This window comes from Tiliqua scincoides, chromosome 2, assembly GCF_035046505.1.
Source record: "Tiliqua scincoides isolate rTilSci1 chromosome 2, rTilSci1.hap2, whole genome shotgun sequence".
NCBI classification, from domain to species: Eukaryota; Metazoa; Chordata; class Lepidosauria; order Squamata; family Scincidae; genus Tiliqua; species Tiliqua scincoides.
Window position 1 is genome coordinate 129057275 of NC_089822.1, and position 16173 is coordinate 129073447.

The 16173-nt window shown below is 45.5% G+C and overlaps 1 pseudogene; it reads right to left on the reverse strand.

The window, feature by feature from the left end:
• Window positions 1–5873: 5873 nt before the first annotated feature.
• On the reverse strand, window positions 5874–5993 carry LOC136642619 (5S ribosomal RNA; annotated as a pseudogene).
• Window positions 5994–16173: the final 10180 nt, after the last annotated feature.

Here is a 16173-nt window from a genome sequence, read left to right on the forward strand (position 1 = left end):
GTAAGTGTGGATAGGATTGCAGTCTAGGAGTGTTAAAAATTTTTCCTGCTTGATGATGTCACTTCCGGTCATGACATCACTTCTGGTGGGTCCTTACAGATTCTCATTCTAAAAAGTGGGTCCTCGTGCTAAATGTGTGAGAACCACTGGTCTATGCTATAGACATGCTATGTCACTTTGGTCCCCAGAAACATCCCATCACCAGGGTTGTTGCCCTAGCACAGGGGTCGGCAACCTTAAACATTCAAAGAGCCATTTGGACCCGTTTTCCGGAGAAAAGAAAACCTTGGGAGCCACAGAACCCTTTTGACATCTAAAATGAAGATAACACTGCATATATAGTTTTTTTTACCTTTATGATCTGCTGCAAGCTCCCCTTCCTGTGCTAACCAGACAATATACTTATTGTCAAGATAGATATATCTTAACTGAGGGCCCAATCCTATCTAACTTTCCAGCACTGATGCAGCCCAGATGTAAGAAAACAAATGTTCCCATAACTTGAGAAGGCCTCTGTGGCTGACTCCCCACTACAAGATGCAGTGCATGCCCCATTAGAATGGCTGCAACGACACTGGAAAACTGGATAGGATTGGGCCTTGAGACGGCAACTCTGAGGCACACACAGGGTGACCAGATGTCAAAACAATAAAAGAGCACAAGTCACCCCAAAATGTAGGATATTGAAGAAAAATGTAGGACCACAAAATAAAAGCTTAAAACACACATAATATATAGATTATATATTTATTATATATTGTATTATTGATCTCATGTGCCTAATTTAAAATTACTTATTATTGAATTTAAAACTGTATTACATATAATTTATTAATTACAAGAGGGGATGTGTTGCCTGCTCACAGGGAAAAGCAGGACATTTAAGTTCTTTTCCAGGATATGGGGCTAAAAAATAGGACATGTCCTGGAAAAAGAGGACCTCTAGTCACCCTGGGCACACACTGGGACAGTGCATGCTAAGACGGCACCCTTGAATTTAGCACTCTTCATTTTCCCCAGGTCAACCCCCATCTTTCTTGCTCCTGAAAGAGCACCCCTTTCTAAGGCTCCCACAGCCCCATTTCTGCCCTCCTGCTCCCCATGGCACCCCAGAAAAGCAAGGTAAAGATGGAGTCACACAGGCAGCCCTTCCACAGCCTCCCTCTTCCCTACCCACCCACCCTTGCAAAGTCAATACTCCCCCCCCAACCCACTGTGCTCTGCCTCACCTATTGCCCTACAAGACAAAAGTGAGGTCATCCCCATTGCCTCACTGTGCCAAGCCCCACCCCACAGCTGTGGGCACAGGAGATGCCCACAAGGGGACTGCAGGCACCTTCTGCCCTCTCCTGGGAGCTGCCGCTGCCTCCCCCCACCCAGGCAGCCCTGCCTGGGCTCCCCCTCCTGCCTCTGCGCCCCCCACCGACCCCCCACTGGAAGCCCACCTGCCTGGCGCCCCCTTACCCCTTGCCAGCCACACTCAGGTGGCAGGAAGCCAGGAGGGGAGCCTGGCTGCTGTCAGCCACACTCACCATATACATGACGAGGGCGCACAGCACATTATGGGAGCAGGCGAAGCCCCAGCACATCATCTTCCCAGGCAGGAGCAGCCAAGCCCCCCTTTCCCTCCCCCACAGCACAAAACAATCTCCTGCTCCCCCCAAGGGGAAAGCAGCAGCAGCCCGTCCTGCACAAAACAATCTCCCCCTCCGCCCAAGGGGAAAGCAGCAGCCGCCCGTCCTGCCCCTTTAAATCCCAGCCTGCAGGAGCCAAAGCAGCAGCCGCCTGTCCTACCCCTTTAAATCCCAGCCTGCAGGAGCCAGAGCAGATGGCTGAAAGAGCCGCATGCGGCTCTAAAAAACACAGGTTGCCGATCCCAGGCCTAGCAGGATGACAGGAAACTGGCAATCAAAAGATACAATTTCTTCCACTATTGTGGGGCAAGAAGATGATAAGAGAAGTAACTTTCTCAGGGGCAATCTAGAAATCCCTGGATGACCAGAAGTTCCATCCTGTCAGTTTTGAATAGGTTCACATGGGACTTTGTTCCCCCATCTAAAACTTATCCTATTCATTGGGAAATGGTGTTTTTTTGTCTTTGTTTCTTGTTTTTTTGTTTTGCACATATTGAAATGATTTCACAGCTACAAGGGAATAAGGTTCCCCCCTTCCCCAGAATTAAGTGGTTAGTAATCCCAGGTTGGAAACAACAGCTATACTTCTGGTGCCCCTCCATTAGTGGTCAGGTAGTTTCTGTCAATAGGCAGGGATTGTGATCTATGTCAGTGCAGAGGAACCAGGTCTTAGGAATTCTAAATTATTGACTTTATATTAGGGAATGTTGTTGGGGTCCAAATAGTCAACCACATCATGAAACTTGACAGTAACTTCTGTGGCTTGTTTCGATGAATTATTTCAGACAACTCATTCACCCGTGCACATAATGTAATCTGGGTGGAGAAGTGTGGCCATGCAGAACAGTCATGTGAATCAGCCCTCACACTCCTTTCAGAATCAGGGATATAGAACTGAACTCTCTTGTAATCAGAAGGAAAGGATGCCTTTTTGTTTTCTGTGTCAGGAGGAGACAGCGGAGCTCCTCATCACACGCAGTAGGAAGCAAATGGAATAAGTAGCCTGCTTCCATAGGATTTGTTGCCAGCAGTCTCCAATAGACCATTTCTGGAAGCTGAAATTTCAGAATGCACATTTTCCTATCCCCTTTTAAAATGCATGTTTTTGTTTGCTCCCGGTTATCACAAGTCTGCATGTTTTGCAGAGCATCATAGAAATCTAGTTTGCAAATGTTATAGTTTATAGCTTTTTAAAACTCTCAGACAGACTGTACTAACAAAGTTGTGTTCAGCTACCCACTTACCTGCAGCTGGACAGAAGGCAAAGCTTAATATTAGGTCCACTCCCGGTACACATAACTGGTCCTAGTTATGGGACACAGGAAACCATACCTGTTGAAGAAAGTACAACAGTTAAAACCATCATGTTTTAGCCAGAGATGATTTAATCCCAGCCAGTGGAGTACATGGATGTCATCAACATTGTCTAAAATAAACATTGCTGAAAGTTATTTGTTTACAGTATTCAAAAATAATCTATTATTTTTCAGAAAGCTCAGAACAGCTGACATGAAGTTCTAGGGGTCTCCTGTCCAGGCATGAAATGGGCACACAATTACCTAGTTTTGGCAATGTTGTTGTAGGCTCTCAGACCTTTTGCTTTGTTTCAATAATTTCTGCTTGAGACAAATGAAAATGATGAGCCCATTTACCATATACAATAGGAGAATATACTCTGAAATTTTGTCTGATTCTTTTTCACCAGAACTTAGGCCCATATGACATTACCATGACTGTGTGTGGCTCCGGTTGACCCATATCTCTTTCCTGCAACTCCCTAGCAAAAATTCATTGCAGACGATTGATGTCATCCTCTCAATGTTCCCTTGCCCCACCCTTGCACATGGTGGCCAGTGAAGTGAAATGAGGGCAAGTAAATACATATGCCTCCTTGAACACATCTTTACCAGGCAAATTTGGGGGGGGGGGGGTCAAGATAACGTATTGTTGGGGCCTGGTGAAGATGCCTACCCTCTTGCCTAGAGCTAGCAGGCATACCTGCTCAGTGCTTTACTGATGAAATAATACCGTACTGTGTGGACACATTCTCAAGGTGGGGAGAAGACATGATTTTACTAAAGAAATTTTATTTATCTCTCCCCATTCAATCCCCCCTCCTTCCTATGAAGAAAAAAAACACCCAAAAGTTTTTTTTTAATCCCCTTAAAGGAAAGAGTAGAAAAACCTTCACCTGAATCCCCCCTTTCCCCACATAAGAAAGATAACAATTAAAATTCCGTTAAAGAGGTTTGATGGGTCCCGGAGCTCCATTCAAAGTCATCGGGTTTCTTCCGCGGAAAGGCTGCTATGCACAGAGACTTATATATAGCTGGTAATTTACGTAAAGCAAGTCAGCAGATGGTTCGGCAATTTAGCAATTACCGGGTGTTAGAACATGTAGATCTCGACTTGATGTAGAATTTTATTATTCCTAATTGTCTCACCTTTTTTGCTTTGCCTTTCTTATTTTAAGCCATTCCTGTGGCTTTCCTTTCCCCTTTCTTCGGCAGTCCTAGGGTTGGCTGAAGGAGCCTCTATCGCATCACCCTGTTCCTGGAAGTACCAGGGGAATCCTTGTTTGTCTGGCTGGGTGGAAGGGGCATTTAGTTACAAGGATTTTTTTTTTCAATTTGTCCTTAAGGATAAGTCACGTTAAAGGTGTAATCATAAAAAATAATTGCCAGGCATAAAGCTTTCGTGAAAATGTTGTGCCCATTACAAATTGTCGTTGCTGTCTTATTGGGCTCTGGTGGCACTATGCGCTAATGCACTCAGCTATTTGCCTCAAGAGAGGCTGGGTTCAAATCCTGGGTAAGGTCACTCATGAAATGAGCCCACAGGGCCCCAGCATTGCTGCCATAGAGGGCATTTGGCTGCTGCCTTTAACAGCCTGGTTCCTTCGTAATTGGAAGGAGGATGGTCCATTTAGTTACAGCAAAGAAGACCGAGGGGGAGACTCATGAGAACTGTAATATAGCTGCCTGTGAACTTGTTGTGTCTCTGCCAACACAGCTAGAAATGCAGAAGGAGAGATCGAAAGAGAGAGAGAAACTGAACCCTGTCAATAGGAAGTACATTTTGTTAGGAGTTCTGTACCTGCTGGCTGCCCCATGTTAAGAAGAACAATGGGCCCTCTTTATCTGCCTGTCCAGCACCCATGGATTTGATTCAATGCAGGAGCTGAGCCTGCATCTGGGGAGCCTCCAAGACCTCCAGATATGATTGGAAGTGTCTTTTGGTCACATCCAGGAAGTGTTCTGAGGCGCAGGGAGGTTGCATGTGGCCTCAGAAGGCCTCCTGAAAGCTTCAGAGAGGCATTTCCAGTTTCTCAAGCAGGGCTTCTGCATGGATGTAATAATCCATGAATTCAGTATCTGTGTGTGTGTGGGGGGGGGGGGGGGAGGTCCTGGTATCCACAAGAGGGAAATAAGAAGCTGCTTTGTGCTGAATCAGGGCATGGATCCATCTACCTGTTAATGCTGACTGGCACTGGTTCTCCAAAAGTCTTTCCCAGTCCTACCTGGAGACACCAGAACCTAGGACCTTTTGCACACAAGACATATGCTTTCTGTTGAGCTACAGCCCTCATATCCTTCCTCTCCAAGACATGTCAAGACCATGAATCACAATCTTTGGTAGTTCCTGCTTAGGTGAAACACCTAAGGCAATCCAAGGCAAGGGGAAAAAAAGAGTTTTGACAAGACGGATCACTTTTCTCAGTGAGTTTTCATGCATCTCTGCTCAAGGCAAAAGAAAATGTTACTGCAGGACATTAAGTCAAAGTTATGCAGGTGTCATAAGCTTCAAACCAGCACTGGATGTTCTGAGAGGAGTCCAGGACTGAGGAGTCAGTTCTTGATGCTGTGGGCAAAGTTAACGACACTTGGGACTACAAGAGTGATCACCAAATTTTGCATAAAACAATATACTGAGCTGAATGTGGATTTTCACGTTCCTCGGGTGCTTCTCTCAAGCAACTGCAAGGGGGAGCAAAGTTTCAGCTAGGTAATAACTTACATTTCTTGGGGCACTCACCACCATGTTTTTTGAAGGTTTTCCAGAAAGTTCGTTGAGCCAAACTCTAGCTGCTGCCTTTGGCTCCTTTCTCTTTGAAATTATAGTAATGCTGCCCTGCTTGTAAAAAGAGAAAAGTGGTTCTGTTAGGGGTTTACAGCACAGTCCTATGCATGTCTACCTAGAAATGGTTGGCAACCTTCAGTCTCGAAAGACTATGGTATAAGCCTACAGCACCCGGTATTCCCAAGCGGTCTCCCATCCAAGTACTAACCGGGCCTGACCCTGCTTAGCTTCCGAGATCAGACGAGATCAGGCACAAGCAGAGTAACAGTTGCTGCACCTAGAAATAAGCCCCACTGAATTTACTGGGTCTAACTCCCAGCTAAGTATAGGATTGCAGCCTCAGTCAATGACTGGCTCTCCAGTATGTTGCTGTCCAGGAATCAAACCCAATGTAAATGAGACATGGGAGACATGAGAGTAGCTTTCCAGCTATTTTGTAATCAAAATACAGCTATTGGGGGGGGGGGATTTGACTGGAGAAGCTGCAGAGGAAGGGAGCTCTTAACCATGGCCCTGCAAGCCACTTTTTTCTCATCCAAATTGCTCCCCCAGAAATTGCTTTTCTCTCCACAGGGGAAAAGGATACAGGAACTTGATCGTTTTCCCCTTAAGGGTAGGAGAGAAACTGGGAAGCTATTTTGTTTGAAAAAGCAGTCCACTGAGGAAGGGTAAAATACGTACCTCTACCTTTTCACCACTGATCAAAGTCATAACACCTCCAATGGCTATGTTTCAGCAAAGACACAAAAACATACAAGAAGCCTGTTCACATGTTTCTTGGATGTTATCTGGTTCAGGTCTAACAATGCCCTTCACGATAAGCTGGGCTAGGAAGGCCAGGGGTGAACTGGCAAGGAAATGCTCCAATAAGTATTTTCTCCTTCCCCAAGGGCTCCCTTGGAAAGCCATATGTCTTGATCTGTACAGTTATGAGTGAGGCAGAATCCATTTTTTCATAAACTTCTCAATAAGAGATGCAGCAAGAAGGCATGGCAAGGTCACCCAGAAATGACACTTTCACATCAACATACATGAGAGCTTTTAAGTAATGATGGCAGCTGTTTTAATGGAATGATCAACAGAAGCATATGTACAATTTAAAAGAAGTAATGGTTAGACTACAGGTTCTGACTATTAAAGAGTGTTGCTGGAAATTCAGATAGAAATAGATTGTTGCGCATAAAGCTGTAATCCCACCCTTTGGGGAAATGAAACATTTGTCCCTAAGCTAATGCCTTGAAGTGCACATACAGTACCTGCTACTCTTCCAGTTGCGTTTTTCAGTTCAATCAAATGAGCTAGGGCTGAAGGGGCTAAATTTGAATGAGTGGGATGCTCTAGCCAGGTGATACGGCCAGTACCAGCTTAATTGGCATAGAATTGGCCTTCTTTACTGCCGCCGCACATTGGGTCGACACTTTCATCGACCTATCCACCACCACCCCAAGATCTCTCTCCTGATCTGTCACAGACAGCTCAGAACCCATCAGCCTATATGTGAAGTTTTAATTTTTTGCCCCAATGTGCATGACTTTACACTTACTGACATTGAAGTGCATCTGCCATTTTGCTGCCCATTCTGCCAGTCTGGAGAGATCCTTCTGGAGCTCCTCACAATCACTTCTGGTCTTCACCACTCAGAAAAGTTTGGTGTCATCTGCAAACTTTGCCACCTCACTGCTCAACCCTGTCTCCAGGTCATTTATGAAGAGGTTGAAAAGCACTGGTCCCAGGACAGATCCTTGGGGCACACCGCTTTTCACTTCTCTCCATTGTGAAAATTGCCATTGACACCCACTCTCTGTTTCCTGGCCTTCGACCAGTTCTCAATCCATGAGAGGACCTGTCCTCTAATTCCCTGACTGTGGAGTTTTTTCAGTAGCTTTTGGTGAGGGACCGTGTCAAACGCCTTCTGAAAGTCCAGATATATAAAGTCCACGGGTTCTCCCGCATCCACATGCCTGTTGACCTTTTCAACAAATTCTAAAAGGTTAGTGAGGCAAGACTTACCCTTACAGAAGCCATGCTGATTCTCCCTCAGCAAGGCCTGTTCGTCTATGTGTTTTGACATCCTATCTTTGATGAGGCATTCCACCATCCTACCCAGTATAGATGTTAGGCTGACTGGCCTATAGTTTCCCGGGTCCCCCCTCTTTTCCTTTTTAAAGATAGGCGTGACATTTGCTATCCTCCAATCTTCTGACACCGTGGCCATTTTGAGGGACAAGTTGTATATCTTAGTCAAGAGATCAGCAACTTCATTCTTCAATTCCTTAATAACTCTTGGGTGGATGCCATCAGGGCCCAGTGACTTATTGATCTTTAATTTATCAATGAGGTCTGGAACATCTTCTCTTTTAACTTCTATCTGACTTAACTCCTCGGTCAGGAGGGGCCGTTCGGGCAGCGGTATCTGCTCGAGGTCTTCTGCCGTGAAGACAGATGCAAAGAACTCATTTAATTTCTCTGCCATCTCTAAGTCTCCTTTTATCTCCCCTTTCCCTCCCTCACCATCCAGAGGGCCAACTGCTTCTCTGGCGGGTTTCCTGCTTCTAACGTATTTGAAGAAGCTTTTATTATTCCCCTGAACGTTGCTGGCCATGCGTTCCTCATAGTCTTGCTTGGCCTCCCGTATCACCTTCTTACATTTCTTTTGCCACAGTTTATGTTCCTTTTTATTCTCCTCATTAAGGCAAGACTTCCATTTACAGAAGGAAGCTTCCTTGCCCTTTACAGCCTCTCTAACTTGGCTCGTTAGCCATGCGGGCACCCTCCTGGATTTAGTGGAACCCTTCTTTCTTTGTAGTATACACCTCTGCTGGGCCTCTGCTGGACAAATCAAGGGTTGGTAATATTTATTTTAAAAATGCATATCCTACTTTTCTTCTAAAAAGAAATTATTTATAATACACTTGTCATATTTATTACAAAGTATCCAGATACTTTGATCCCTGCTTTTATTTTGTTGTACTCCATGGTGATACAGCAGTTAAAAATGTACCTGAGTAATCAATCTGGCCTGAAGGAAGCCAAGGGCATCCCCTCCTGAGGGAATCTTGGGCAGATCACTACTAAGCTTGAGTTTTTGGTCTTATTCTTTGTTGAAATACTGATATTGTCTCTAATGGTAAGAACTGCTCTTGAAATGTTCGTTGAAATAGATAATTAGATTTTGGTCTACTGTATATTGTTGCTGTTCTCTTTTCTGTGTATTGTGAACTGCTTTGGGCACAAGTTTGGAGGAAAACAGGAATGTAAGTTTCATAATAAATAATAACAATACAGCAATCAACAGTAGAATATAGAACTTTTTCTCATTACACCAGCAATAAAAGATCAGCAAGCACTGGCAAGGGATACCCCATGGCAAGATGTTTTGGGTAACCTCTTGCTCTAAAACAGAGCCTTCTGAGCAACAGTTTCTCCTATCTTGCTACCATCCAGAATATTAATGTCTGCTTTGGTCCTTTCTCTTTTTCATTCCAGCTCTTAGCTATATCACAGTTTGATCTTGCCCTTTCTCCACGGAGCTCCGATTAGTTCACCAAATTCTCCCTCTTCCCCTTTTATCCTCACAACAGCTCGATGTGGTAAGTTAGGCTGAGTGATTAGTCCAAGGTCAACCGATGAGCTTAATAGCAGAAGAGAAACTTGAACCCAGATTCCCCCCTCCAGGTCGAGTCCAACATCCATCCATGGGGAAACCCATCCGTGAGGCAAGGTGATTGGGTTGCATCAGAGGCAAATTACAGGGGGACAAGAGGTTGGACAATTTGGGTTGCCCTTCATCAAGTTTGCCGCTGTCCCTGCCACCTTCCCCCAGACTGCCGCAGAAGCAAGCTGCATTGATACCCTTCCTGACCACTCATCACCTACCTCCTTGCCTTGCTCCACAAATGGTTTCCTGAAACACAGAAGTGCGGGACTTCTCATTTTATTACAGGGACCAGGCAAACATAGGAGCTCCTGCGTTTGCACAGTCCCATTCAATGGTGCTCAACTGGAAGCACCACATTTCCAAGTTTGTGAAAACTGTGCGAGGAGCACAGCAAGGGGCTTCTGTGTGTGTGTCGGTCTCTGTAGCGCAGAGGCAGAGCAGGAGGTGGCATCAGCCAGTGTTCTGGGTCACACCACACTGGTTCTGCTAAATCCCACTTCTACAACGGGCTTGGCTGACTTTCTTGAGTCGCTTGGAACACTTTTCTCTTCCAGTGCCCTTTCTGCAATATGCCTTCCCTCAATGTGTGTACTAAATTGTGCAGGTCAAAAAGCTAATCTGTGAGTGGCCCTTTCTGTGCACAGCAGTGAATGGAACAGGCCAGTCCCTCGCAAGTTACAACTCTCTAGTTCTCAAGTAAGAACTCTCACCCAGATAAACTTCTGGTTTTTCCTTATGTGGTAGGAGATTGATGGAAGAACTTTGCACAGTTGCAGACTGATGGAGTCAGTTCCAGGAAAACAATTGCAGGTTGATGGCTCAAGCTCTACTCGGAGCTGTGCCCTCTGGTCTCTACGGCAAAGATTTAATTTCTCCAGCTGGCAAAGAGGTGCCAGATGGGCAGGGCCAAGAACCTTTCTTCTCTGGCCTGAGCTGGAGCAAGACCTACCCAATCTGAGCTGCCAAGATTCAGTACTTTGCCCCTTGACTTCATGTAACAGATGGGACAGACTTTTCCAAGACTGGCAAGTTACTTGCCAGAATCTAAAAACCATTAACCCTGAGAAAGCACCAAGATTTCATTTCTCCAGATGGCAGAGAGCTGCCAGCTGGGCAAGGCCAGAAACCTTTTCTCAGATTTATTGCTCTTGGGGCAAGATTCTTCCTCCTCCAGCTGCCCCTTGATCTGAGCTGCCAAAATCTGGTACTTTGCCCTTTGCCTTTCTGTGACAGATGGACGGACCCTTTTGGAGACTGGCATAATAATAGTACTTTAGCACATGCCAGAATCCAGAAAAAGATAAATCCTTTTCCTGAAATAGAACCAAGATTCCTTGACAAGGAGTCATAACTGATGTTGAGCAAAGTTTGCTAAAGGGTGATGAGCTGAGGTCTATTTCTCCAGTAGGGTTGTGGAAGCCTTGCGAGTTGGGCAGTCTGGCTGCTATCTGGGCAGATCTGGGACTAGTGGGTGCACATACACATCCTCCAGGACCCAGCTGCAGCTTCCTTCCCCCTGCCCTCTTCCTTTGGGTAGTGGCAGCAACAATTTTGATAAATATGTTACCGTTCAGACCCAGAGAATGAGATGCCATTCTAGTGTGTATGTGTAGACCTTCAACACACACAAGCATTTCTGTTGAGGAGTAGGCAGTAGCACCCAGCCGAAGAGCCAGGGTGGAGTTGAGGTCTGTCTTTGTGCCACAGCTGGGCCTACAGGTCCTCCTGCTCTTCTTTAAGGAATGCCACAAATACCGTATCTGCACCGCTTGTGACACCTATGGTACAGGTTGTTCACTCCTGCTCAGGGGTGACCCAAAAGCAGTCAAGTTTTGTGGCTATTTTGCAACGCCACTCCAGAACTTATTCTTCTTTAGGCCTCATAAAATGGCCAGCATGTTGTGACCAGGTCAGAAATAACAGGAGCTGCTGGTTGTTCCTTTCTAGAGTGGGCAGCTACAGGGCTGGCCCATCCAACTATAGTGGTTGCCTCAGGCGGCAGATTTGGTAGGGGCTCACATCTCTGTCCACCTGCCTGCTTTCATTGCTCCTTCTTCTTCTTCCACTCTGTGGATTGGAAAAGAAAGAGGAGGATGAAGAGAAAGAGGAAGTGTGGATGAGGAGATAGGCCTAAGATAGAACACTGGAGAATGGGAGGAGCAGAGGCTGGGACATCATCTAGTAAGGGTTTCGGCATGCCACCTCAGGTGTCAGGAGGTCGTGGGTAACTATGACCTGGTTATTCTTTACGCATCAGAATTCTTTTAGCACTTTGCAGCATAAAAAGAAAGTCACGATTCTCATCCAATTTATCCTTGCAAACAGCAGTTAAGGCTGAAAGATAACTAACTAATGGAGGGGTTAGTGGAGCTGGAGCTGTAGTTCAGAGGTGCCGCATCTGCCTTGCTTGTGGAAGGTTCCAGGTTCAATTTCTGCCACCTCCAGGTAGGGCTGGGAAAGACCTTCTTCCCCAAAGCATGGAGAGATACCATTCCTGACACTGTCAGCAGCACTGACAACCCCAACTTAGATGAACCAGTGATCCAATTCCACTAAAGGCAGCTCCGCAGGCTCCAGCCTCTCCGAATTACCCAGTGCATTTAGCAGAGATTTGAACCAATGGATGCTATTCATTGCACTACATGGGCTCTCATTCATCAGTCCCCAGAAGAGGCACCTACATGCCAGCTGCACTTCTTCCCTGCAGTCTGATTCACAGACTTAATGGCTTTTAAAATCAGTGCCTACTTTTTGCTCCTGGGTCTGGTTTCTAAAGGTTCCTAGTTCCTGCCCTGCCATCAAGCAAAAGGGCTGATATCCCCAAGTTTTCATGCATTATATTTTATTAAAATTATAAACTCCATTTCTAAAAATGCAAGGCAGCGTATAGGCACAGCCTGTCTTCATTGCATATACACTTTTTCGAACATGAATATGATGAATGTGACGGGCTACAGTTTTATTGTTGGCTGTCCAGGATTATTTTACCTGCTATTAACAGTTATGTTTTATTGCCTTTTTTAAAAAAAAAAAAATGGTATTTTTATTAGTCTTGTATTGTTTTTGTTTGTTTTACTTTACCTTGAGGTATTTTTAGAAAAGTCAGTAAATTCAGGTTTCTTAAATAAATTGAATTAATAAACAAGAGAAGTAGTTATTTTTAACTTTAAATGCCAGTCATTAAAACTGTGGCAATTTAATGCAAATTTTTGAGTCAACGCATGTTTTTTATGTCTCCAAGTTGCTCTCTTCCCTTGGTTGCCACTTTTGCCATGGAAAAGCCCAACTGCTAGGTCTTCCCTCTGGGAATGTGGCCTGTCTCTTGCTCTAGAAAATGGGGAGGGGCGGTTTGCTATTTCCAGGTGCATGAAAACCTTAACATTTGAACATACATAAGGCAATGATCATTTGTATACTGCTTTTCAACCAAAAGCAGTTCACAAAGTGGCTTACAAAGCAAAATCAATCAATCAATCAATCAGTCAATCAATCAATCAATCAATCAATGGTTTCCTGTCCCCAAAAGCCTCACAATCTGAAAAAGGTTGCAGAAAAGACCCCAGCAACAGGAAAAGACACCATGCTAGGGTGAAGAGGGACAGTCGCTCTCCCCTTGCAATCCAATAGGATATCAATAGGCAAAGGCAAGCAGTAATAAAGAATCAGTGAAAAGCCAATCAGGAGACCTCGGAGACAGGCTGGACGTTGGCACCCATCCTGTCCTTCCAGTGGATGCTGAGGAGCTTGCTGTCTCCAGGTAATTAGTGTGTTCGCTCAGCTGCAGTGAGACTCATTACCCGCCACAGCGATTCTGCAATAACACACAAGTCCCGGTGACAGCAGCCACCACACGTGAATCTGCAATTATCTAGTCAGTGGCTTGCTTAATCACCAGCTGCCCAAACAGCATGGAGAGCACCAGGGCACAGAAGGACTCTGTGGTTCCAGAAACGTGGCTCCTAATGAGGACAGGACACACTCCCCCTCAAATGCGGCCTAGCAAAGACTTTTCATGAGGTGCTGAGAGATGTGGTGATAATGGTGATAATGCTGCATTCCCCCCTATTTTCCAACTGTTTTTTGACCTTCCTGGCCCAAAAGAAGCTCCTGTGATGCCTCAGCATCATGAGGGGACTGCAGAGACATTCAGGTACAACTTTGACCAATTGTTGTTGTTTAGGGTTTACCCTTCTTCTTTTCCAAGTGACTGGTAAACAAAGAGCTTAGTGTTGAGCCAGCTTATTGGCTATGGAACCCATTTTGATCCCCCAAAATGGCAATCAGGTGGTTCAATATCCAGTTTCCAATATCAGCCAGCATTAACTTGGTAAATACCCAAGGATTATAAAAAGTGGGCTCATGCCCCACCCTCTGAGTATTTGCCCAGTTGCCCTGGTCTCTAATCCAAAGCACTGGATGCATAGGAAAAGAGTTACCTCCGGGAGTGGAAAGACCAAGATCCTGAACTAGTGGTACTTATGGTAGCAAAAAGACCCAAAACGACTGCCTCTGTTCAGCATTCCTTGGCCCGTTCCAGACACAGTTGCTTCGTGTTCTTACCAGTGAGCAGCGAGAACACTATCATCAGTGAGAGCACAAGGTGGCAGTGTCTGGAGTGGGCTGAAGATCACGAATTGGAGTTTTGGCCGATGTGGGGCCACCCCTCCTAAGGAATCAAGGAGGTCTCCTCATGGTAAGGGGACATCTCTTCCCTCATCCTAGAGTGAGCCTCTGCTGCCCAAATAGGTCTCCTCAGATCTGCACTTGCCATTTTGCTGGAGCAAAACCAAGAAGAGTAAGGGAGAGGAAGGGGAAAAGAAATGGGGATAGGATCCTGGTGCATGCTGGTGCCTCTGGGATCTACCCCTTCAGCCTGACCCCTCCCTGCCCAGACATTCTCCTGTTCCTCCCATTTCCCGCCCCCTTCTACCTACCACTTGCCCCCTGCTCCAGCTTGCCTTGCAAATCTCTGTTCTGCTGTCGTAAAGCTTAGTTAGTCTCCTTGTGTTCAATGGAGGTTACTCCCAGGTACGTATGTACAGTATATACAGGATTGCAGCTTCTGAGAGCCAAATCTGCTTAGCTTCAGCAGCCTTCAGGCCGTTCTCTGGATTCCTTCCTGAAAGCCATGCTGAAAGCACACCTACGTCAAATAATTTGGTTCAACCAGAACATACTATTAAAAATGAAAACAAAACACTCTCATTTTTTTAATTAAGTGGTTTGTTTATTTTGATTTATATCCACACAAGTCAACTGCCATCTGTTCTGAATTGTACATATGTCCCACCTCTTCAGGGGCCATAATAAAAATAAATGACAAAAATGGACTCCGGAGGTGGGAAAAGCAAAGTAAGGGGTAACAAGAGAAAAGATATTGATCTCAACATCACAACTCTCCCACTCATGGAAGTAGACTTTGTCCCTCTTTGTTATGTCTTAATGAATGCACATTTATCTATAGTTAATAACCCTGCAGAAAAGTTTCTCTTTCCTTAGGAGCTTTCCTTTGATTTTGCAGCTCAGATCAGTCAAAACAAATCTTGCTTTCTCTTGAGTGTCCATCTTATGTTGTTCATCAAATTTCAAACAAGGAATACATGCTCTGTCGCAATTTAGAGCAATTCTCCTCATTACAAGAACATAAGAACAGCCACGTTGGATCAGGCCATAGGCCCATCTAGTCCAGCTTCCTTTATCTCACAGCAGCCCAACAAATGTCCCAGGGAGCACACCAGATAACGAGAGACCTCATCCTGATGCCCTCCCCTGCATCTGGCATTCTGACATAGCCCATTTCTAAAATCAGGAGGTTGCACATACACATCATGGCTTGTAACACATAATGGATTTTTCCTCCAGAAATTTTTCCAATCCCCTTTTAAAGGCATCTAGGCCAGATGTCATCAGCACATCCTGTGGCAAGGAGTTCCACAGACTAACCACACGCTGAGTAAAGAAATACTTTATTTTGTCTGTCCTAACTCATTGTATGAGGTGAGCTACTCTGAACAAGTTCAGGCTTTTGCTGGGGAGAGCATGAGCTCTTATTTTGCCCTGCCAGGTAAATCTCAGTCCCCATTGCCTTCTTAGGACTGTATTCACTAGTTGTCGCACCTACTGCAGTGCCATTTGGTTATATTGAAGGAACATTGATCCAATGTCCCCACAGTACACATGAGAACCACACCACCAAGCTTGGGTGTAAGGCGAGGAAATCAGCCACCTGCTGCCTGGATGCACTGGGTCCCAAATCCCAGTGCAACAGTTTGGTCACGTGAGTTGCCCTCTTGTTTGATGGAATCTGCAACTTTTGATACAAGGACGCTAAGAGAGCGGGAGTGCACGTACATACAATTGCACTCCACAGCCATCACTGACAGCACATGGAATGGGTCCCATCTGGCTTTCACCACTCCGTTACAGACTAGTCAGAATGGGATACAGCAGGGCCGTCTGTTCAGACCACCTGGCCCAAACAGAGATGTGCCAGCCATGTGGCACTATGATGAAGCCCTTTGGATTTTTTGCACAGATGTCTCCAGCGATTCAAATCCAGCTAGGCACAGAAGTGGGAAATGAGAGTGTTGGGGTTCAGTTGGTCCATGTCGTCCAGCCTAGTCTCCCGGAGCAAGTCACTCATGGAGCAATAGAAAAGCTGTGCAGCAGAGTGGCTAAGAGCCTGAGCTGCAAACCAGGAATTCTCTGGTTCAAATCTCACCTTCATCCATTCATGAAATGGCCTTAGGCAAGCCACAACCTTTGCTTCCCATCTGTAGTATGGGAATATACATTTATTTA